General features: G+C 44.0%; 1 protein-coding gene across 1 annotated transcript in view; it reads left to right on the forward strand.

The window, feature by feature from the left end:
* Positions 1 to 2,695: 2,695 nt before the first annotated feature.
* GATA4 (GATA binding protein 4) overlaps positions 2,696 to 18,950 on the forward strand; it is a 166,030-nt gene continuing 149,775 nt past the window's right edge. Inside the window, exon 1 of the mRNA XM_073673900.1 lies at positions 2,696 to 2,815. The gene's annotated coding sequence lies outside the window, so the exon portion shown is untranslated. The remainder of the gene's footprint in view (positions 2,816 to 18,950) is intronic.

Raw genomic sequence — 18,950 nt, forward strand, 5'->3', positions numbered from 1 at the left:
CATTTAAAGATTTTTCTGTATTTTCATGACTATGAAAATTGTACATTCACACTGAAGGCATCAAAACTATGAATTAGCACATGTGGAATTATATACTTAACAAAAAAGTGTGAAACAACTGAAAATATGTCTTATATTCTTGGTTCTTCAAAGTAGCCACCTTTTGCTTTGATGACTGCTTTGCACACTCTTGGCATTCTCTTGATGAGCTTCTAGAGGTAGTCACCGGAAATGGTTTTCACTTCACAGGTGTGCCCTGTCAGGTTTAATAAGTGGAATTTCTTGCCTTATAAATGGGGTTGGGACCATCAGTTGTGTTGTGCAGAAGTCTGGTGGATACACAGCTGATAGTCCTACTGAATAGACTGTTAGAATTTCTATTATGGCAAGAAAAAAGCAGCTAAGTAAAGAAAAACGAGTGGCCATCATTACTTTAAGAAATGAAGGTCAGTCAGTCCGAAAAATTGGGCAAACTTTGAAAGTGTCCCCAAGTGCAGTTGCAAAAACCATCAAGCGCTACGAAGAAACTGGCTCACATGAGGACCGCCCCAGGAAAGGAAGACCAAGAGTCACCTCTGCTTCTGAGGATAAGTTTATCCGAGTCACAAGCCTCGTGAATGTACAATTTTCATAGTCATGAAAATACAGAAAAATCTTTAAATGAGAAGGTGTGTCCAAACTTTTGGTCTGTACTGTATATAGTTGCTAACTACCTGCCTGTTCTGCCCATCGATGATTTCTGCCGGCACAAAGTGGTCGCGGATCACTCCTGCCATTGCTTCTCCTGCTTCCACTGCCGTTACTTTGACAGAGCAGCTTCTTCTCTTGTGCTCTGTGGACGAGGAGTCTCTGCCGATGTGATGCTCACCGGCTGCTAGCTCCACGCTGCCTAACTGCGGGGAGCCAGCAGTTAATCAATAGTGATACCTCATCCACAGAGCAGAGCGTAAAAGAAATCTCAGCTCTGTTCACATGAGGTGAAATTAAGCAAGGGAATCGCCACCTGAGATGGCAGAGATCGGCGTTGGGCAGAACAGGCGGTTAGTTAGCAATTACCTGCCGATAAGTTACTACCACCATAGAGAAAATTAACAGAAGTCATGAATAACCCCTTTAAATTTGCACAAAACATCATTTAACACTTTAATAAATTTGGCACTGATAAAGGCAACACAGGCACAAGGAAGAGTGACCTCAAAAATTCCCTTTATAGTAAAGTAAATTTATCACTAAATGTCTATAGTCCCTTTTTTAATGTGTTTGGGCATCATTAGACACCTGAAATTTTAGTAGGGCTTTCAAACAATTATTTGGGACCCCTATGTATCCCCAAATTTCATATGAGATCCAAGATTAAAAAAAAAAAAAAATCAATGCATAAGACATATGCGTGTGTAAAATGGTGCCTTATAGCCTCTATGTAACATGATATGTACTTTTCTGGAGAGCCTTAACTCTCTCCTGCTGCAGATGTTAGGCAATAGACGGATCAGGCATGTTGGATTTCAACCTGTCTGATCCTTTGTTCCCACTGCCTGATGGATCTTGTGCATGCATACTTATGGTGGAGTTGTCCTTCCCAGCTTTAAATATTTTTTTTCTGTATATTTTTCAATTATTTTCTTGTTCCTATTTAGTCCCCATAGAAACCATAAAGCACAATACAGTATGATTAGATGATGAAATCCTAATAGTCCAGATAATCTTCTAGTCAATATTAAAATCGGACCTAAATTTTAGAAAAAAATAATAATTTGAGCACATTTTTTAAATTAATTTTGTAGGTTTTAATTAAAAAAAATGAGTTTAGGGAGCACTGACAAAGTAGGAGATCAGAGATGAACCTTACACTTCTATATAAGTGCCACAAAATCATGTCCCCAATTCATTTTCATAAAGTGGACAAACCCTTTAAGGAGGACCAATTTTCTGATGCATATGTTGTCTATAGGACTTCGATCGCTAGTCATATGCCTCTGCTTGGAATAGCGACGTTAAAGGGGTATTCCCATTTCCAAGATCCTATTCCAATATGTAGTAGGTGTGATAATAATAATAATATTAGCAAATACCTCCAACTAAAAATGTAGTATAGTTCTTCTGATTAGTTATATTGCCTAACCCATGTGCAGGACATTGCAGCAGCTTAAGCATCCATGGTTATGATTACTCATACAGGGAGTTAGTTGTTAGTGGTCTTAACTATGGATACCTGAGCTACTGCAATGTCCTGCACATGGGTTAGGCGACAAAGCTAATCAGAAGAACTATGCTACATTTCTAATTGGTGGTATTTGCTAATATTATTATTACACCTACTACATATTGGGATAGGATCTTGAAGATGGGAATACCCCTTTAAGCATGACTTTCATACAGCAATAAAAAAAAAAAAGAGGATAAGAATGCTCACCATCAAGGGTCTAAAGTGACACTTTTTAGGTACTGTATATATTAAATAATTAGGTCCCTATCGATTTGTTTAACGTATGTGTAAATAATGCAAACAGAACCTAAAGTCGTAAGTTGAAATGAAAAATTAAAATGCCCAAAAAATAAAAGCAAAAAACAAAACAAAAATATATCATTGGGATGAATAGACGGGAGATTGAATTAGAGGCTGGTAAGAGAGCAGTTTTGTGAAACCCCCTAGAAGCTCGGAGGTTAATAAACCACTTTCTTATCTATTTTAATGTTATCAAATTCCAAAGGAAAGAGCTCAGGGCTGGGAGTTTGCCTTCTCAACTTCCATATGTTGCAGCTCAGGAGCAGGCAGACCCCAGCGCCCTGTGAATATTTGTCCCCGCAGCCAAAGGTAATGTGTTCTTTTGTGGTTTTTTTTTAGCCTAAATGAAAATTATTCCAAGATTGTTTTTACAAAAAAAAAAAAATATATAAGTCTTTGGCATCCATTTTAATTTTAATTCATTAATATTTCTTAGAATAAAAATAAATTAATGTAACAATAATAATACAAAAGGAAAACAATAACGCAAGTAAAACATTACAAAAGCAGCTTAAAAATTCTTCTAAAAATTATATTAAAAAAAAAGAAGAATTTGCATCAACCAATCTAATATATTTCCATCAATTTAATTATTATTTCTGTGTTGAAAAGTCATTTTAATTGTGATCCTACTAATGCATAAATAAAGCAAAACTTCATTTTAAAAAGGTATTGTACTATTTCTTTTGACAAAGCGACAGAACGTATGAAAATGATTTAAATTAGATATTGTTTGGAAGAATTTAAACTTAATGATCAGAACAAGGGTTAAAAAAAAATTATTTAATTTGTTAGAACTATTTTAAAAGTTTATAATGTCAAAATAAAATAGGTTAAGACATTATAGAATTAATTATTTTTACATTGAATATTTTTTCTAATTACTATTTTTTTTTTAACTCATTTTTATTAAAATTTTTAAAAGAATACTACAAACTGAAATGCAAAATTCAGGTTAATGTCCCAATGTTGTAAACTCTCAATACTAATTACAATTTTAACTGCACGCCAGAAAAAAAAAAACTTTAAAACATATATATAGATCCAGTTTTCTGCTAGAATGAAAGGTAAATGAAATTAAGATCTGAAAATAAAATAAAAGAAGAAATACTTAAAAAATTCTTTATCGGAATTAGAATATAGGAAAATACAATAATGGTAAAAAAAAAATGTGAATTATTTCAGTGCTTGTGAACTGTAAATTATTGTATGATCATAAAGGAAAATCCATTATAATTTCATATTTATATTGTATCCTTTTGTAATCATATATTATTCATTCTGCATTGTTTAAAATGTTAAAATATAAAAATAAAAGTAAAAAAAAATAACATTTCAATTTTTTAAACTACTTTTTTGTTTTACTTTTTTTTTTTATAGATTGTTGCAATATATTAATAACTGTTATATTATGATTTATATTGTCACATTGCCTTCTAAAATTTTCCAAATCTGTGGTGAAAAGATGTTTTAAGATTTACAAAAATAATTAATTATTGAAAGTTTTAACCAAAAGGACTCACAAATATAATGCTGTTGAGTACAAAATAAACAATTTTCGAGGGGGTATGAGATAACGTAGATATCCGGACCTGTCAAGTTACTGTTGAGGAAAGTTCAGGTGTCCTTCACCTCTCTGTTCTATATTTGAGAATTGATGGCTTTTACCAGGGGCAATTCTTACATACTCAAGAAAAAAAAAATAGCATCTGAAATTTTTCAATTTTTTTTTTAATGGAATACAATCGGTTAATTCCGCCTTCCGATGCGGAAAATGAGCTGTGATTCTTAAGGTGATCGGAGATCTTCGATGATCATTAGAAATTTCGACCACTGAAAGATCTTTCATCTAGAAGATCTTTTCTTTGATGTATATTTGCCTGGACTTGATTATGCATTTGCATAAAGCAGAAAAAAAGAAAGTGAACCTAAATAGTTGGAAGAGACAAAAAAAAATTCTTCACAGCCGAGAAACAGAATACTGGGCGGTGGGACCATGTATGATCTAGGAGTACCAGTCCATACATGATCCAAGGGAGTAAATATCATAGAGGCAGGCAATGAGAGTGCTATGTGGCCCTTACGGATAAGAAGCTCAACCAAGTTTAACGCTTTGGGGGTCAAGAACCTGAGAAGGACTCCCCTCTATAGAGGAAGTACATTGTAACCAAAGCACTAGAGTAGATCCGAAGTGTTTTGGAAAGGGCATGGGGAACATGAATAAAATTTGACATCATAGTTGGGAGCCTTAGGGCGCCTCTCTTTTATATGTCCACTACGGATATCTCCAACAATTTGGCCCCTTACATATGTTTTGTAAATGAAGGTTGTCTACATGAGGCTGAGCCGCAAAATCCATGGACAAGAATGGCAATGTTTTTGGGTGGAGAAAAAGAGCACCTTTTTGTTAGATGCCATAAAACCCTTTAAAAAGTATGAGCAGATTTAAAAAAAAATATCTGTAATGATTTTTGACCTAGCTATTTAAAAGAAAAAAGTATCAGTATTGGAAATAGACGTTACTATTTTATGAGCCAATCATGGCCACCATCTTTTTCTTCTTAGACATCAGCCGATATTGGCAACTTTTTACACTTTGGTGAACTTCTAAAGTCAAACAGCCAATTACTCTTCTCAATAAAAATGTAAGCTCAGCTTGAATGTTAATATCTAGGGTGACCGGGGGGGGGGGGGGGATAATGAACGGCCAAATAACTATTAATGTAACAAGCCAAAGCCATTTACATTTTTCATACACCAGTCGTTAGCAGACGACTGGGAAGTGTCCGACTTCTGCCCGAAAGACGGATTACTGCAGCATATTATTACAAATTACTACTATCACATGTGCTACAAAGTATTTCCTAGAGGAGACATCATATCAGTTGTGTTCTTACAGGGAACATATGGAGATGTACAAAAATACTGCACTATAGTATCCAGAAAAATAAAACCTGCTCACTTTGCTGCACAGGGGAGACAAAGAACCTTTGCTTTGGATGTTTCCCTTCCTGCCCCCCATCCTTCTCATTGGGAGCTCTGACCATTACTGACAAATAAAAAGAAAGAGAAAATTAAGATAAACTTACATAAATGAGCGGTATCTGTATGGAGGGTGGTTTATACTTTCTAAGGATCTGCGTCTGGTGATGTCCGGGAGCCCTAAATTATTACAAATGCCTACTGACGTCTTATCCTTTTTATACATACGCTAAGCACCAGGTGCAAAACCTGGATTGGTCTTTAATTAATAATGAATATATGTGTTTCTTCTAATTTTTGCATTGTACGTAGAAGGCAAACCAATAATACAACATTCGATCATTTTCTGCAACTGTCACCCATAAGGGATCCATGCAACATTAATTACTGTAACTGCAACCTAAATAATATATTTCTCCCCTGCCTATAAAAACATATGCACTCCGTTTGGCCATTCATCCATGGGCTTTCAATGGAGATGGTGGAGTAAGGAGCTTCTGGAGAACACGGGCAGCGAGGTATCTCCACCAACAGGACTAAAAGCATTGGGATAGTTGACAACTGTCCTGGATTTCTTGGGAATATTGGGTCAAAAGGTGGTTGGATTTATGTAAGCTCTGGTCAAATGGACATTCTCAATGGTTCTGGATGGGTCGGGTGTGGTTGATCCTGGGGGCAACATAAGAGATAAGGCATATACACTCCAAAAAATATTGACTATTATGAATTAGACGTTGACATTGAACACCAAAACTTCCTTATCTCCTACATCATCTGATGTCAAGAAGGACCCCACACATAAGAGAGCCAACCAGTCTCCTGATTGAAGGGCTTCACAATGCAACTGAGAGGACCACAATGGCAGTTCCACCCCACCCATAAGACAGGTCCCAGCATTGTACCATATCCAAGGATATTCTTTTCAACTTTGTCATTTTTGGAGGAAGGCATATGCCACGTGGAGCCTCTTTTAGGCAACGCCCTCTAAATGGGCTTTTGGGAGCTTTAAGTAAACTTTGGCAGCACCCAGAAAGTTTGCCAACTCCTTCGGGAGTCTTAGAGGTTTGCCCATTTTTTCAGGAGCCTCCAGGTTATTTCAGGAGATTGGAAGAACTGTATGTCTGAAGCTTTTTCACCCTTCTGATATCTATTGAAACCTTTTCAGTTGCTATCTCAAAGGACATTACATCATTATTTCCAGCCCAGAGGCTAAGCCTATTTGGAGGGGAACCAAACAAAGAGATAGGAATGCTGTCCAACCAATGTCTGGTTGATTAAAACATTAGACATTCAACCATGAATGAAGATTGCTGGGTTGGTAGGACAAGTGACATGTGAGCATGTTGCTGCTCTGCTTTGGACAAGGTATTTAGATACAGGGATGATGTAAATCCCATCTAGGGCTCTATATTAAACATCAGGTCAGATTTGTCCTCTCCAGACAGAAGCCTCATTCATCAATACTTATTGTCCATGTCTTCGGTGGTGGAGCTTCACTTACACATTCTCATTTGGGACAAACTACTTTAAAGCCACTTAACATGACTAAAAACACAACTTACATAAAACTCTAAACATATTTCTTAGCATCCAGCATTGTCAGACAGAGATTATGACTTATTATGGTTAATGAAGAAGTAGGGAGGAAGAACCAAGATGAAAAATCATACACTAAGCAGCAGAGTAAAAGCTCCCAATCCATCACTGATGGCTTAACGACTCTGCTTCTTCTCTGAAATCATTCATAATGGTTTTATGTGTAAATAAAAGCGTCACTGGCACCCAGGATTTAGTACAATTACCCTCTGCATGTTTTATTTCTACTTAAAGTGTCTTAAAGCGGCTTATTGAAGAGTTAACAAGCAGTAAGTCATGTCCTACAGCAGCAAATCCCTTCACCTACGAGTCATCTAAACAGAAAGGGGTCATAAAAGCTGCAGTCAGCAGAAGTACGTAAAGCTGCAAATATAAATATATACACAAACTCCGCCAACCATGTCGGTATGGAGCTTGGGGAACAGAAAAGGGTCTTCCCCAAACTGTTCCCACAAAGCTGAAGCTACAATTGTCCACAGTGTTTTGTGCTGAAGATTAAGATTTACCATCACTGAAACTAAGGGCCCAATGCCGACCCCTGATAACATCTCGTAGCATTATCCTCCTCCACCGTTTGTACAGCGGGCACAATGCAGTCAGGGGGTAACGTCCTCCTGGAATCACCAAACCCAGACTCCTCCATAAGACGCAGAGAGAAGTGTGATCCATCACTGCACAGAACACATCTCTTCCACAAGTCTCCTCCAGAGCCCAGGGGTGGTGGCTCTTTATCACTCCATCTAACGCTCGGCATTGTGCTTGGTGATCTACGTGTGCATGAAGTTGCTCGGCCATGAAGCTCCCGGCAGGGGTGTAGTATTTGTGCTGATATTAATACAAGAGGAGGTCTGGACTCTGCAGTTATGTGGTCAGCAGATCGGTGGTCACTTTTCTGCCCTCTGCTCCTCCGCACTCGGCCCCCCACTCTGTCACGTTACGGGGTCTCCACTTTGCGGCTGAGCTCCTGTGGTTCCTTACACTTCTCAATAATATCACTCACAGGTGATAGGGGAAGATTCAGAAGGAAGAAATGTCATGAACGGACTTGTTACCATGGTTGCTCCTATTATAGGACCGCGCTTGTATCAGTGAGCTCTGCTCCACCGGCTGCTCTGTCACATGTTAGTCAAGGCAGACGGCATGGTGGGTGCCATATGTTACATTCAACACAAAATCAATTTGCTAAATTTTTGCAAGAATGAGTTTCATAGAACACTTTTTTAACCCGTAACATGAAAGTAAACTTAATAATATATATTTCATTACAAAATCTTCAGTTTTACTCAAATTAGTGGATGTAAAAAGCCAGAATGCTGGAAGGAAAGTGATGCTCAACTTATCCCTTCAAAACTGCCCATAGGAGAGGTCTGCAGTATACACCGCGTGCAGAATTATTAGGCAAATGAGTATTTTGATCACATGATACTTTTTATACATGTTGTCCTACTCCAAGCTGCATAGGCTTGAGAGCCAACTACCAATTAAGTAAATCTGGTGATGTGCATCTCTGTAATGAGGAGGGGTGTTGACTAATGACATCAACACCCTATATAAGGTGGGCTTAATTATTAGGCAACTTCCTTTCCTTTGGCAAAATGGGTCAGAAGAGAGATTTGACGAGCTCTGAAAAGTCCAACATTGTGAGATGTCTTGCAGAGGGATGCAGCAGTCTTGAAATTTCCAAAGTTTTGAAGCGTGATCACCGAACAATGAAGCGTTTCATGGCAAATAGCCAACAGGGTCGCAAGAAGCGTGTTGGCCAAAAAAGGCGCAAAATAACTGCCCATGAGTTGAGGAAAATCAAGCGTGAAGCAGCCAAGATGCCATTCGCCACCAGTTTCGCCATATTTCAGAGCTACAACGTTACTGGAGTATCAAAAAGCACAAGGTGTGCGATACTCAGGGACATGGGCAAGGTAAGGAAAGCTGAAAAACGACCACATTTGAAAAAGGTTTTCAAAGGCTTTATGGACTGATGAAATGGGAGTAACTCTTTATGGGCCAGATGGATGGGCCAGAGGTTGGATCAATAAAGGGCAGAGAGCTCCACTCCGACTCAGACGCCAGCAAGGTGGAGGTGGGGTACTGGTATGGGCTGGTATCATCAAAGATGAACTTGTGGGACCTTTTCGGGTTGAGGATGGAGTGAAGCTCAACTCCCAGACCTACTGCCAGTTTCTGGAAGACAACTTCTTCAAGCAGTGGTACAGGAAGAAGTCGGTATCGTTCAAGAAAAACATGATTTTCATGCAGGACAATGCTCCATCACATGCATCCAACTACTCCACAGCGTGGCTGGCCAGTAAAGGTTTAAAAGAAGAAAAAATAATGACATGGCCCCCTTGTTCACCTGATCTGAACCCCATAGAGAGCCTGTAGTCCATCATAAAATGTGAGCTCTACAGGGAGGGAAAACAGTACACCACTGGGAACAGTGTCTGGGAGGCTGTGGTGGCTGCTGCACGCAATGTTGATCTAAAACAGATCAAGCAACTGACAGAATCTATGGATGGAAGGCTGTTGAGTGTCATCATAAAGAAAGGTGGCTATATTCATCACTAATTTTTTTGTTTTCTGTTTTTGCATGTCAGAAATGTTTATTTCTAAATTTTGTGCATTGATATTGGTTTACCTGGTGAAAATAAACAAGTGAGATGGGATAATATTTGGTTTTTATTCAGTTGCCTAATAATTCTGCACAGTAATAGTTACCTGCACAAACAGATATCCTCCTAAGATAGCCAAATCTAAAAAACCCCACTCCAACTTCCAAAAATATTAAGCTTGGATATTTATGAGTCTTTTGGGTTGATTGAGAACATAGTTGTTGATCAATAATAAAAATAATCCTCTAAAATACAACTTGCCTAATAATTCTACACACAGTGTACATCACATAGGAGACACCAAGACTGCTGTATATACATCACATAAGTGACAGACACTACTGTATTTACATCACATAGGAAACACTGAGGCTGCTGTATATACATCACATAGAAAAGACACGGACACTGCTGTATATACATCACACAGGAGACACTGACACTACTGTATATACATCACAAAGGAAACACCAAGGCTGCTGTATATACATCACATAGGAGACACTGACACTACTATATATACATCACATAAGAGACACTGAGGCTGCTGTTTATACATCACATAGGAGACACTGAGGCTGCTGTATTTACATCACATAGAAGACACGGACACTGCTGTATATGACTCGCCCCCTGGGCCGTGGGGCACGCGGATCCGGGCGATAGGGGAACGATGGGGGGAGTAGTAGTGGCGGCCCGGTCCCGCGGCTCAGGGTGGTCAGGCCAATGGTAGTCTGCTACGTGCTTCAGATAATGTCCGACTACGCCACCCGTGGATTGCGGTTATTAGGAACCGCCGCTGCAAGGCAGTCCGCTGGGGCTGATGATGTATGCAGCTGGGATGGAGTGACTCCCCACGGGAAGAGTGCGGCCCCAGGGCAGTGTAGTGGATGGTGGGAGTGATGGTGGTGAAGGTCCCAGTACCGGTAGTGCCGGAGGAGCGAAGGAGCACACGGACAACAAGTTACAGTCCAGGGTCTTTACTCACAGTTCGTTTGTCCCGGGTCACTTCCGTCGGCAGTGACCGCCCGAGCCGTGCTGCGTCCACCAGGTGAGGGGCTCGGTCAACTCCCAGGCAGTTCAGGAGCATGGCACAGGACCCCCTTTAATCCTTTCTCTGGCCTGCCTCACCAGTGACCCACTTTTGTCCAGCTGCCGCGGACTCGTGCGGTTAAACGTGGGCCCCGTCCTCCGCTGTCCTATATGGTGCCTTCCTAGCAGGTTTGATGAGGTGTCGCACCAATAGATGATCACGACGACCGGTCTTTGGCTGAGGGTAGTTTCTCCTCCACCAACTTGGGATCCGGTACCCTTAATCTGCCTGACCCTTCACCCCGGATTCTCGTGGGTTCTTAGGGTCCCTTCCACCTTCTTGTTCCTGAGCCCTTCTGTTTCTCTCTCTCTTTCTTTGCAGTTCCTTTCTGTTTCTGTTCCTTTCTGTTCCTTTCTCTTGGAGCTGAGATGAGCCAAAATCTCAGCTCCCCTTCACCTCCTCCTCGGCCTCTCACTAGGCCCTTCTGGAGTAGAGCTCCTACAGAGCCTCTACTCCCTGTCTTCTCCTCTCTGGACAGAACCTAGATCTAAGATGGTGCCCACCTTTTATACCTCCCTCTGACCATGAGCCCAGGTGACCAGCAACCAATGAGCTCCTTCCTACGCTCAGGAACCAACCCCTATCTGCCCCTACAGCACTGGGTGTTCCACCCCCCCCTCCCCACTCCAGGCAGGGACATAGTCGGTCGTGCCTGCACTTATGTCTAGTGGGAGCACCGTTGAGCTGTCCCTCGGAAATGGGGTGTGTGTGCTGTATGCAGCTAACTGAGCCCTGGTCCATACTCCATCCTTACCTGGGAGTGGAATATCACACCTCTGGTCTGAGATGCAATACCCCAGTAGCGGCCGAACCCTCGGGGCGCTACATTCCCCCCTGGTAAAGCACAGCACGTCCTCGGGCTGGAAAAGAGCAAAAACAGATAATTACAGGACATGCAAAACTTTTTCAATAACTTTTCACATCAGAAAACAGGTAATACGGTTCAATTCCCTTTATGGGAAACACTTTTCTTTTCTTGTCACTATTATAAAACACTTTGCTAATGCCTCTGGAACTCTTTTGTCATATAAAACATCTTGTAAAACATTTGCATTATTACCTAGCAGCATATAAAACTTTCTCATGTAAAACATTTTTAAGCAAGACACATTCTTGTATTCTTGGATCTCGACCAGGTAAAGGTGCAACAGTCCAGTAAATCTTGAGGTAGACGTTGCAGTCTTTTTTATAAAACCAGTAGGGGGCGTTTTAGGAAGCGCAACTATGTACAAGGGATTGGCCGTTCCCAGTCCTCGGCCGGTTTTAGGGAGAGGAATGGCTGCTCACAGTCCTCAGCCTGTTAGGGGAAGAGGGATGGCTGCTCTCAGTCCTCAGCCAGGTTACTTAGGGGATAGGGCAACAATCAAACAGTCCTATATCAGTCCCAATGGGGACCACACTTTTCTGGAAACAGTCCCACACAGTTCTTTTGTACCCTGACGGGTAACTATATACACTGGTATGCTACTGTTCACTGGTAGCGATACCCTCCAGCCGCTCCTTGCTCCTCATAATCTTCAGGCCCTTCCGGGTCCTCTTGATATTCAGCGTCCGAGTAGTGTTGTTCCTCCTCCTCTACTACTCTGTGGACGTGGAGGGCGTACCATCCCTTCACGCCTTGGTGTCGGATGTAAGACACCACATCACCCGGAAATAGGTCCCGCCCACGATGGCCTTCCGGCAGGTGACTCTCCACATCTCTCCTTGTCACGAATATATCGCTGATGGTCTCAGGGTCTCGAATGAAACCTCAGCCGCGCTCCATCTGGAACTTCACAACAGTCCCGGTGACTCGGGGACTGCGGGCAGTTCGGGGATCTCGCCGAGCCTTCATTTTCTGCTCCGCGCTCTGGACCTGCAGCTTCTCTTGCTTCACCCGCCGCTCTCTCTCAAACATTTCCAGCTGCTGGCAGCAGGCCTCCCGCCGCTCGGCTGCGCCCGCTTGTGTTTCCTTCGTGAACCCCATCAGGTCCTCCCCTGTGGGGTCCCATTCAAACTGGGCATCCTCCAATGGCAGCTGGGGGATTTCCTGAGGCGCCGCAGCAGGTATGAGGGGCTCAGATGGTACTTCAACCTCCGCGGGCGGGCTCCTCTGGAAGCGGGGGTTGACAAATTCGGGGGGCCAGATGAATGGAAGCCCATCCGGACTGGTGTGTTGGGCGAAGAGATCTGCTCCCAGCGGTGGTACTGCAGCAGCAGGGGGCGCAAGCGGGTTGGCGGCGCCCGGGGGCACGTGGCCTTGCGACCAGGCCCGTGCTGGTCGTTTCCTTGTTGCTCCCAAGGGTGGTACAGCAGGTGCAGGGGGTTCCGTCGGGGCAGCGGCGCCCGGGGGCGCTGGGCCTTGCGGCCGGGCCTGCGATGGCGGTCGGCTGAGCACGCCCGGGGTCAGAGGGCACGGCGTGGGGCGGGGCTCACTGGCAGCGTCGACGGCCTGGGGGCCGGTTGATGGCGGTGGAGGCATGGTGTCAACGGCGGGTCCAGGTGCGTTGGGCTCCGCAACAGGGTGCAGGAGCAGGTCGGCGGCCCTAGGGTTCGGGGCAGGGGCGTCTCCGTTACCTGCCTCTGCTGTCGCGGCCTCCTCCGCGGCGTCGTCTTCAGCCTCCGCTCTGCCTTCACTGCCCTCGGTGGCTGGTGTGCTGCTGGACGTCGATGGTGCCTCCTGCTGCAGGGTCACAGCCCGCCGGGCCACTTCCTCCTTCCACCCGGCGATCACGTCCTGCTGCGCCCGGACCATCCTCCGGTCCAGCTCCTCCAACGCCGCCCGCGTATACTCGGGGTCCTACTTGGGGAGATGGGCTAGCAGCTCGGTGAGGCTGCATGGTGATGCAGCTTGCAGCAGGCCCTTCGCCAAAGTACTGGAGCTGATTTCTTTCTCCATCTCCGGGTGCGGCCTGGCCAAACTGATCCAGACCACCCTCTGCCCCGCAGTTTTCTTCTCTTTCCGCCCCCATGGGGGGTGGTCCTGGGGCGTTCTGCTGACAATCACTCTCAGGGGCAGCCCCCCCACGTTGACGGACATTTCTACCGCCGTGCTCATGGTTGTCGGGGGCGGGCTTCCTCTTTGGCGCCATTCTGGGACCCGGCCCACGATGGGAGGCGGCCTCCTGTGGTCTTTTGGCGCGCACATTATGGCGCTCGTTCTTCTGGGGCGGGCGCCATCTTTGGTACAATGAAACTGTCTCATTTCAGGCGCGCAGTACCCGTTGTTAGCGGGCACGAAATCCTGCCGACTACGCCAAAGCTGACTCGCCCCCTGGGCCGTGGATCCGGGCGATAGGGGAACGATGGGGGGAGTAGTAGTGGCGGCCCGGTCCCACGGCTCAGGGTGGTCAGGTCAATGGTAGTCTGCTACGTGCTTCAGATAATGTCCGACTACGCCACCCGTGGATTGCGGTTATTAGGAACCGCCGCTGCAAGGCAGTCCGCTGGGGCTGATGATGTATGCAGCTGGGATGGAGTGACTCCCCACGGGAAGAATGCGGCCCCAGGGCAGTGTAGTGGATGGTGGGAGTGATGGTGGTGAAGGTCCCAGTACCGGTAGTGCCGGAGGAGCGAAGGAGCACACGGACAACAAGTTACAGTCCAGGGTCTTTACTCACAGTTCGTTTGTCCCGGGTCACTTCCGTCGGCAGTGACCGCCCGAGCCGTGCTGCGTCCACCAGGTGAGGGGCTCGGTCAACTCCCAGGCAGTTCAGGAGCATGGCACAGGACCCCCTTTAATCCTTTCTCTGGCCTGCCTCACCAGTGACCCACTTTTGTCCAGCTGCCGCGGACTCGTGCGGTTAAACGTGGGCCCCGTCCTCCGCTGTCCTATATGGTGCCTTCCTAGCAGGTTTGATGAGGTGTCGCACCAATAGATGATCACAACGACCGGTCTTTGGCTGAGGGTAGTTTCTCCTCCACCAACTTGGGATCCGGTACCCTTAATCTGCCTGACCCTTCACCCCGGATTCTCGTGGGTTCTTAGGGTCCCTTCCACCTTCTTGTTCCTGAGCCCTTCTGTTTCTCTCTCTCTTTCTTTGCAGTTCCTTTCTGTTTCTGTTCCTTTCTGTTCCTTTCTCTTGGAGCTGAGATGAGCCAAAATCTCAGCTCCCCTTCACCTCCTCCTCGGCCTCTCACTAGGCCCTTCTGGAGTAGAGCTCCTACAGAGCCTCTACTCCCTGTCTTCTCCTCTCTGGACAGAACCTAGATCTAAGATGGTGCCCACCTTTTATACCTCCCTCTGACCATGAGCCTAGGTGACCAGCAACCAATGAGCTCCTTCCTACGCTCAGGAACCAACCCCTATCTGCCCCTACAGCACTGAGTGTTCCACCCCCTCTCCCCACTCCAGGCAGGGACATAGTCGGTCGTGCCTGCACTTATGTCTAGTGGGAGCACCGTTGAGCTGTCCCTCGGAAATGGGGTGTGTGTGCTGTATGCAGCTAACTGAGCCCTGGTCCATACTCCATCCTTACCTGGGAGTGGAATATCACACCTCTGGTCTGAGGTGCAATACCCCTGTAGCGGCCGAACCCTCGGGGCGCTACATATATACATCACGTAGGAGACACTGACACTACTATATAAACATCACATAGGAGACACTGAGGCTGCTGTTTATACATAACATAGGAGACACTGAGGCTGCTATACATACATCACATAGGAAACATGGAGACTGCTGTATATACTGTACATCACATAGGAGACACAGACTCTACTGAATATACATCACATAGGAGACACAGACACTACTGTATATACACCACATAGCAGACTCCTAGGCTGTTGTATATACATCACATAAGGGACATAGGGACTGCTGTATATACATCACATAGGAGACACAGACACTACTGTATATACATCACATAAGATACAGCGAGACTGCTGTATACATTATATAGGTAACACTGCGACTCAGCTGAATAAATCAGCGACTACTGCACTCATCATAGAAATGGGATGGAGGCACAGAGCACACTAATTCTGCCCATAAGGAAAGTCCTGACGATGGTACTTGCCAGCATCAGGACTTGATAGAGTGTTGTGCGTGCCATAGAATTCAGTAGAGATTGCTGCATGCACATGTAGTCTAAGAAAGAAATGAAGGGCCGACAGATGGAAAAAAAACAGGGGCAGCCTAAGTACTGTGGCCTCGGGAATCTGCCCAAGGACCAGAAGAAGTGACAACGGCCAACAAGACGGAGGTTCCCCACACCTTTTCCATACTATGACCCCAGTTTACCATTGCCTTTGCGTCTGTTTTTTTGTCTAGTTTTGTGCATTTTGCGCCTTTTTTTTTTGTTTGCGCCAAATTCATTTGTGCATTTAAGTCAAATTTTTGTATGCTCGCCTTCTGTTTTCTGCTTTGTGGGCGGAGCTTAGCAATTCCAAATGTTTTTGTCTGATTCATCAATTGTGACTATTTAAATAGTCATAAAATTTGGACCAGCTCTACTGCAGTCCTCCCCTCCCCCTCCCAGTGTATTTTTGAGTATGCCAGTATTTTTGGTACAATGATTTGCACAATGTAAGAATTTAGGCACCAAAAGGTCACAAACAGTTCAAGGCTGAAAAAAAGAAAAATTTTTACTTTACTCCAAATTCAAGAATCAAGTGTCATTTAGAAGAATTTGGTGCCAATAACATGCACCACAAAACAAAAAAGAACAGTGATGTAAAAAAAAAAAAAAAAGCAAATGATTAATCGGAAATCGGAGTGTATGTAGATAAAAACCAAACCACCGCCAACATCTCAGCTTACTGTCTGTGAATGAAAACATCCTTGTTTACATCCAGAGATGAAAAAACTAAAACTTCTCACAGTTGAGGGTTTTTTTACAATAATATCCAGTCTAGAAGAGAGTATTTGGGCTACATAGTTCATATTCATGGCAAAAATAGAGTATTTTTCTCCTGCTGAAGGTTTTAGCTGATGGAGGATTATCTAGGAGGAGATGTAAAATATGATTTGTGTGTATGGATGGACTCTGTACAGTGTGTAAGGATGGATACAAGTACAGTAGCTTGCAAAAGTGTTCACCCTTTTGGCATTTTTCATGTCTTGCTACCTCCCAACCTGGAATTTCACTGCTTTCTTGAGGGCTTGCATCAGTTCATGTAAAGAACATGCCGACAACTGTGAACATTTGTTTTTCTTTTTATTGTGAAGCAAACAACAAATAGGAGAAAATAACTGAAAAAGTCAGTGTGCATAAGTATTCACCCCCTTAAAGTCAGTACTTTGTAGAGCCTCCTTTTTCAGCAATTACAGCTGTAGTCGCTTTGGATAAGTCTCTATGAGCTTTCCACATTTTGCCACTGAGATTTTTGCTCATTCCTCAAGGCAAAATTGCTCCAACTCCTTCAAGTTAGATGGTTTCCTTTGGTGAACAGCGATCTTCAACCACAGATTCTCCATTTGATGAAGGTCTGGGCTGTGACTAGGCCACTCCAAAATATTTATACATTTCCCCTTAAACCACTCGAGTGTTGCTTTAGCGGTATACTTGCGGTAATTGTCTTGTTGGAAGGTGAACCTATGTCCCAGTCTCAAATCACTGACAGACAAAACAGGTTTTGCTCAAGAATATCCCTGTATTTCGCACCATCCACCTTCCCCTCGACTCTGACTATTTTCCCTGTCCCTGCTACAAAAAAACATCCCCACATCAAGATGCTGCCACTACGTTTCACTGTGGGGATGGTGTTTTTGGGGTGATGAGCTGTGTTGGTTTGACGCCAGACATAGCGTTTATCTATATGGCCAAAAGGTTAAAAATTGTGGTCTTATCTGACCACAGCGCCTTCCTCCATATATTTGGGGAGTTTCCCACATGTCTTTTGGCAAACTCAAAACAGGCCTTACAATTTTTATGTGTAAATAAAGGTTTTTTTCTGCCCACTCTTCCATAAAGGCCACCTCTATGGAGTGTACATCTTATTGTGATCATATGGACAGATACTGCAGTCTCTGCTTGGGAACTCTGCAGCTCCTTCAGGGTCACCTTTGGTCTCTGTGCTGCCTCTCTGGTTAATGCCCCCCCATGCCCGGGCTGAGAGTTTTGGTGGGCGCCCTCTCTTGGCAAGTTTGTTGTGGCACCATGTTCTTTCCATTTGATGATAATTAGTGATGAGCGAGCATACTCGCAAGTACTCAGTACTCGCCCGAGCATCTCAGTACTCGAGATGCTCAGAGCTCGCCGAGTACTTGCGAGATGCTCGGGCGGATGCTTGGGTCCCCTCTCTGCATGTTTGGCACTCTTTAGAGAGCCAATCAACATGCAGGGATTGCCTTCCACTCACTGTAATGCTGCAGCCATGTTGATTGCGGCATTAGAGTGATTGGCTGGCCGCATAGCGTCATCAGGTCTATATCAGACATGGCGCCGCCATGCTCATCACAGTCACTCCGCAATCAGGCAGTGTAGGGAGAGCTGCTGCTGAGCTAGGGAGAGATTTTGTTGTGTATTAGGTAGTGCAGGGAGAAAACAAGTACATTATACATATCCATCTCAACAAACAGTCCTTCTGAGGACTAATCCATCTGCAGAGATATCAGGCAGGCAGTGTATATAGGCAGGCAGGGTATACACTGTGTTCCAAATTATTATGCAAATAATATTTTCTCAGATTTTCCCAAATTACCTATATGAATTGCAGTCAATGTAATTTTCCAGTCAAATAACTATTAGAGTACAATTGAAAGGTTTTTGTACAAACTGCCTATGATAACAGTATATTTTTAAAAAATAAAAAACTCAAGCTGCACTCAAAATGCATGTTCCAAATTATTATGCACAGCAGAGTTTTCAACCTTTTCATTTTAATAAAGAACAAAAAAATGGTCATTTTTGAAATTATAAGCATTAGCAGGTTATTACAAACTGAAATCAAACAGTTTTCAACTCAAAACTTTATTCTAGGTGATGTTACATTTGCCCATAGGACCGCTTGTTCGAAAGGAGCTTCTGAACTCTCTCGTCCATTGAATTTGTCAGGTTTTGGATGGTTTCTGCTTCAATTGTTTTGCATGAGGACAGAATACCCTCCCAGAGCTGTTGCTTAGATGTGAGCTGCCTCCCGCCATCATAGACACTCCTTTTGATGATGCTCCAGAGGTTCTCAATGGGGTTGAGGTCAGGGGAGCATGGGTGCCACACCATAAGTTTGTCCCCTTTTA

This window comes from Phyllobates terribilis, unplaced genomic scaffold (assembly GCF_046119375.1).
Source record: "Phyllobates terribilis strain yellow unplaced genomic scaffold, ASM4611937v1 Scaffold_3__8_contigs__length_932513732, whole genome shotgun sequence".
NCBI classification, from domain to species: Eukaryota; Metazoa; Chordata; class Amphibia; order Anura; family Dendrobatidae; genus Phyllobates; species Phyllobates terribilis.